This window comes from Somniosus microcephalus, chromosome 1 (genome assembly GCF_052327205.1).
Source record: "Somniosus microcephalus isolate GS21.2 chromosome 1, FLI_Smic_1.0, whole genome shotgun sequence".
NCBI classification, from domain to species: domain Eukaryota; kingdom Metazoa; phylum Chordata; class Chondrichthyes; order Squaliformes; family Somniosidae; genus Somniosus; species Somniosus microcephalus.
The window spans coordinates 347094189-347100944 of record NC_140987.1 but is presented as its reverse complement, the minus strand read 5'-3'; positions in this window follow the sequence as shown (position 1 = coordinate 347100944).

Below are 6756 nucleotides of genomic sequence, written 5' to 3'. Positions count from 1 at the left end.
TTTATGTCCCCTCATCCTGGTCCTCATAATCGGAGGAGCAGCAGCCGCGTGGCTCAGCGCAGATCTTCCTCGGAAGAGGAGGAGGAGGACGAGGGGCGCCTTGCGTGCCCTGTTGTGACCAATGCGGCTTCCCTCCAGTTCACTGCTGCCCGTCAAGCAATGTAGGCACACTGCCATGCCACATTCGCATAAGCTTACCCTTCAACCATAGGTGACCACCATAAGGCTCTGTAATTGCAGGCGATACTTGTCCTACGTTATACTTCATCTCTGCTATACCCTGTTATTTCCTATCACTGTTACCATCAGCATTACAAGTGTAAGTTGCCCTGAGCCCTCAATGCGCTTTTGCCATTTCCCAGAACACATAGGCCACACAATCAACTGTTTGACATAATTTATCTTTAACACATGACAAAATATACCAACAACAGTCAGAAAAAAAAGAAGCATCACCCAAGTGAGTCCCCTTGTGACTATAGGTGCTTACTTTTTCTCTTATGCGTGCTTCTATGTGGTGCTACCCCGGTGGCTTCAGCAGATGTAGAGGCAACTTGCTGAGTAGGATGTTGTGCCTGCTTAGACGCCTTTGGTGGGTGATCTCTGGGTTTGGGAGCCTGGGAGGGCTCTTCAACAGTCTGCTATTCCTGCGGATGTGCATTGGCTGAAACGACCATCTCAGTTGGCTCTGCAAAGTGGGTCTCTGACCGAGGGCTCCGCAATGGTATGGTCGTGTGAGCACTTTGAAAGGAGCCCACACTTCCTTCTGTCCTGCCAACAACATCCCTCTCATGGGTCAGCTGCACCTCAGTGCTGGCAAGTGGCTGGAGAGCACCTTGCTGCACTTCAGGGGGACCATGAGGACTCGTATCTGCACTGGCAGTCCTCATCAAAAGGACGTCCATGAAGCTCTGGTCTCTCTGCTCAATAGCTGCCCATCGCTCCTCCAGAGATGACATTCTATTTTGAACAGTCACCATGTTTTCCTGACTCTGGCGACTTATTTCCTCCATGGCCGTAGCCATCCTTTCCACTGAGGTAGCCAGCCTTTCCAGGGAGGTTGCCATCCTATCCATGGTGGCGTGTTCATGCACCATTGCCTCCACCACAGCAGTGCTGATGTTACAGATGGACTCCTCTATTCTCTCCACACTCGCATAACCCTGGAGGCAAACCCTTCCAGAGACTGCTGCACTTTTTCCTGTATTTCCTGAGATGCCCTTTTTCTGGATGGCCCCAGAGGCACAGCGTCTGCATGCAGCTCAGCAGAGCTAGGAGATTGCTGCGCCCTCCGAGGAGGACTCTCCACTGCTGTCACTGTCTCCACCATCTGCTGATGCTCACTTGCACTGTGATACACCAGGTGGCAACACTACTCTAAGTCGCGAGGGCCCCACCAAGGTGAGCGTTGCTGCGCTGGTGCTGGGTGCGCTGAGTCCTGGTGACGCTGCTCCCTCAGAGGCTGCAGGTTCCTCTGAGGAGTCATCCGGCTCTTTGTCCTGGATCGCGGGGAGGGGGGCGCTCGGTGGTCCTGTGGGAGAGTAAAGGCATGATTTAGACATCTGATATTGAAGTAGCAGACACATACTTTTGAGCAGATGATACAAAGTGATTCTCTATGAACATCATATGCCATTGCTTTCTGAGAGGGATGAAACTCTATTATGTCACCAGCTTCCTCTAGTGTGCCCGTCTCTCCATCGCCCACTTCCAGGTCCTTGCCATCTCCAACAATCTTGTTTTCTGCCTCCTCAGCACTGGTCAATGTGGCTAGGGTAGGTGTTCCAACTCCAGTCATTATTCTCTCCCTCTTATTGTGGGCTATCTTTTCCTGCAAGGAGGGACACAAGCAGTGTTTCAGCCACAGTGATGGAGTGAGTGTGATTAATCCCTACCATAGAAGCTTTGAGTGAGACAAAGATGGGGTGAGGTGCCAAGAGGAAGCTAGCTCTGTGTGCGTTGTTAGTTGTTGTCACTGCATGGCAGTGAGAGCGAGTCTAAGGGGTGCATAGGCAGGATGCTGACGTGGTTCAGTGCAGAGACAGAGATGGATAGGAAAGGGTGCAAGGGAAGAGTAAGGTAGGATGTGAAGGAGGAGGCTTACAACGCAGAGTGCTGGTAATGAGAAGAGAAGGGAAGCAGAGTGAAGGCAAGTGTGATGGGATACTCATTTTTGATGTTCTCACAAGATCATTAGAACTTTTGTGGCGCTGGATCCATGAGTGTGTATAAATGCACCTTGCGCTCACCTCCTGAGCAAAAAAGTGCAGGAAACCACAATGGAAAGCCTCAGGCTGGAAGGCAGCTTTAAAAGGAGCTGCTATTATGACGTCGTCAGAGGCGGCCAGCCGACCTGATCCCACTCATTGGACCGGCCAGCGCGCCTCCATGAAATTAACAAGGTACTTGAATAAAAATCCCAACTCTGCAGCTGTTCCCGCCAGAAGCGGCTCCCAAACCCACCCACCTCGCAATCCGACTCCAACCTGCCTCGGGAATTAAAATCGAGCCCATAGTGTCTTGAGAGGTGCCTGGATGGCAAGGCATTGCTGTTGCCACCTCACTTACCTAGGTCCTTGGTGATTTCCTGACGGTTGAGATCTAAATGAAAACTACAGCTGCAGCGCCATCTTGTGGCTTTATTGGAGAACAGCAGAATTGTTAAAATTAATCTGTGGAGACTCTAATTATAGAGCTCAGATGGATGTTAAATATACAATAATAATTTTCACTTTAACATAGATGAAAGGCTATGAGTAGGTGTTTGTTTATGGTCTACCCAAGGGTAATGATAGAGTTGACATTTGGCCTATTATCCCATTGAATTTTTCTTCATTCGTTCACAGGATGGGAGCGTCACTGGCAATGATAGTCTTTATTGCCCATCCATAATTGCCCTTGAGAAGGTGGTGGTGAGCCGCCTTCTTGAACCGCTGCAGTGCTGTTAAGGAGAGAGTTCCAGGATTTTGACCCTGAATGGGTCGACGATGTAGGAATGGCGATATTCGTCCAAGTCAGGATGGTGTGTGACTTGGAGGAGAACTTGGAGGTGGTGGTGTTGCTATGCACCTGCTGCCCTTGTCCTTCTAGGTGGAAGAGGTCGTGTGTTTGAGAGGTGCTGCCGAAGAAGCCTTGGCGAGTTGCTGCAGTGCATCTTGTAGATGGTACACATGGCAGCCATGGTACGCCGGTGGTGGAGGGAGTGAATGTTTAAGGTGGTGGATGGGGTGCCAATCAAGCAGGCTGCTTTGTCCTGGATAGTGTCGAGCTTCTTGAGTGTTGTTGGAGCTGCACTCATCCAGGCAAGTGGAGAGTATTCCATCACACTCCTGACTTGTGCCTTGTAGATGGTGGAAAGGCTGTGGGGAGTCAGGAGTTGAGACATTCGCCACAGAATACCTAGCCTCTGACCTGCTCTTGTTGCCACAGTATTTATGTGGCTGGTCTAGTTAAGTTTCTGGTCAATGGTGACCCCCAGGATGTTGATGGCAGGGGATTCGGCAATGCTGATGCCTTTGAATGCCAAGGGATGGTGCTTAGACTCTTGTTTGTTGAAGGTACGGCTGAGCACATTGGATACAGCAAAGGCTGTGTATTATGTCCGTGTATAATTGAGACATGGACTGCAGGAGTTGATTATAACAAGTCTTTACTGAATGGAGACAACCTGGAAACTGAAACTACAGAAGCCTGCTAGGGCCTTTTATACAGGGGTGGTCACTGCCGGTACTGCAGTCTGAGACCAGTTATTCCCTTAAAGGTACATACACAACAATTCCTCCCCTTTTAGATAAACAGTACATAACATTCATTTAACAACTAAATAATAACTAATTACAATTACAATTACAGTTGCTAGATACATTGGTTGAAGTTAAGCAATTATAAGTTCAGTCTTTGAGGAGGCTTCCTGATTTTGTCTGGATAACGCCTCTTTGCGATATCAGGTTCTTCTGGTAAGGTTGAGTCGGGATCAATGTCGTTGTTTGGTTTGTCTGCTTCCAATATCACCGATTCTGCGGTAGATGCAATTGGTACTTCGGTTTCATCGTCAGGTGTATCAGATCGTGGTGTGGAGTTGACGTTTTCCAGTGACTCTAGAATCTGGTCAGCATGGCGTCTTACAATGCTCTCCCCAACATCCACGGTATACATTAGAGGTCCTTGCCGTGTACAGATCATTCCTGGCTGCCATTTTTCTGTGCGGTAGTCCCAGGCCAAAACTGGTTGATCTATCTTAAAACTCCTGGTCGGCCTTTCATTCATATTCTGAAACTGCCTGTTCTCCACATCTCTTCTGACGTTTGGCTTAACCAAATCCAAGCGGCATCGTAGTCTTCGATTGAAGAACATCATGGCTGGAGTTTGGTTGGTAACTGCATGTTACAAGAAGTTATCCACCTTGTGTTGTAGGGGTATATCTTCATTACACATTGCCTTGATAGCCTTCTTGAATGTTTGAACAAACCTCTCAGCCAATCCATTAGTGGCTGGATGATATGGGGCGGATGTGTAATGCTTAACACCATTGTTCTTTAAGAACCTCCGGAACTCTTCAGACACAAACTGTGGTCCATTGTCAGAGCAAATCTGTTCAGGCAGCCCATTCCTGGCGAATATCGTTCGTAAGACTGTGATAGTTTTTTCTGTGGCGGTTGAGGACATTTTTATTACCTCTGGCCACTTTGAATGTGCATCCACTGCAATTAAAAACATCGTGTCCATAAAGGGACCAGCAAAATCAATGTGCACCCTTTGCCATGGAGATGAGGGCCACTCCCATGGATGTAGAGGGGCTTGTGATGGGGCGTTTTGGACCTTCTGGCATCCTGTACAGCTCTTGGTCATCTCTTCGATTTCTCTATCGATTCCCGGCCACCACACAAATGCTCTGGCTAAGTTCTTCATTTTTACCCCTCCCAGATAACCCTCATGAAGCTCATTGAGCACTCTATCCTTCAATTTGGGTGGAATTACTACTCTGGATCCACACATCAAGGTTCCTCTGCACACTGACAGCTGTTCTCTTCTCGGCGGGAATGCTGGCAGCAGTGGTTCTCCATGTGCTGGCCATCCCTTCACCGTTAAATCATAGACCCAGGAGAGTGTCGGGTCATTTCGTGTTTCCTTTTCTATGTTTGCATTCGTCACAGGGAGACATTCGACTATAGTCGAGTGGAATAACTCCACTGGATCCACTGCCAGTTCTTCTTCCACCGTCGGCAACGGTAGGCGCGACAATCCATCAGCATTCCCATGCTGTTTAGTTCCTTTGTACTCGATGTCATATTGGTGTGCCCCTAGGAAAAGGGACCACCTCTGTAGCCGTTGTGCCGTCATTATCGGTACGCCCTTCTGAGGGTTGAAAATGGAGACGAGAGGTTGATGATCAGTTAGTAGAGTAAATTTCTGACCGTGCAGGTAGTGATTGAACTTCTTCACCCCCCACACCAGGCTGAGGGCCTCTTTGTAAATCTGGACGTAGTTACGCTTGGCTGAAGTTAACGAGCGTGACGCAAAAGCTATCGGCCTCTCTGAACCATCAAGGAATTTATGTGACAGTACCGCTTCAATGCCGTAGGGAGACGCATCACACGCCAGTCTTATCGGTAGTGATGGGTTGTAGTGAGCCAATACTTCTCTTGAAGTGATTAGGTCCTTACTCTTCTGAAAGGCCCGCTTGCATTCATCGCTCCATTTCCATGCTACTCCCGCTCGTAGTAGGGCGTTCAGTGGATGCAGAATTGTGGGCAAATTCGGCAAAAACTTATGGTAGCAATTCACCAATCCGAGGAATGACCTCAGTTGCGACACATTTTCAGGCGCTGGCGCCTTAACTACCGCTTCAATTTTGTCAGGGGACTCATGCAACCCCTCTTCATCAATCACGTGGCCGCAATACGATATCTGTTTCTTAAAAAACTCGCACTTGGGGCGATTGGCTCGTAGCCCATGTTCACGTAGTCTAGTGAGCACCTGCTCTAGGTTGGCAAGGTGTTCACTGTCATCTTCACCTGTCACTTGGATGTCGTCCAAGTAACACTGAGTCCCCGGAATCCCTTGCAGGACTTGTTCCATCGCTCTTTGCCATATCGCCGGAGCTGATGCTTCTCCGAATACCAGTCGAATTCACTGGTAAAGACCTTTGTGAGTGTTTATCGTGAGATACTTCCTAAAGGATTCTTCAACCTCCATCTGCAAATATGCTTGTGCTAGGTCAAATTTGTAAAACGCTTCCCTCCAGATAGTGAGGCGAAGATATCTTCTATCCTTGGAAGAGGATATTGTACTGTGTGAAGGACTGGGTTCACCGTCACCTTGAAGTCCCCACAGATGCGAACCTTCCTTGGCTCCTCAGACTTATTGTTTAACGTTTTTTTCACGACAGGAACGATGGGTGTCGCCCACTCACTCCAGTCTACCTTAGATAACATGCCTGCATTCTCCAGATTCTCCAGCTCTGCCTCAACAGCTGGGCGAATTGCATATGGTACCAGTCTTGCTTTGAAAAACTTAGGAATTGCATTCTCCTCTATTTTTATCGAGGCGGTTACGCCTTTTAGAGTGCCCAGTTCTTGTTGAAATACCTCTTTGGCGTCAGCTAAGATTGTTGACAATCGTCCAGGAGTGACGTCGTCATCCTTTTTACCAGTCACCGTCAGTGCCTGAATGGAGTGCCAGTCTAAACTTATCTTTCTGATCCATTCACGTCCCAATAACGGTGGTCCACCATCTTGCAGAATGTAGAGATACAAT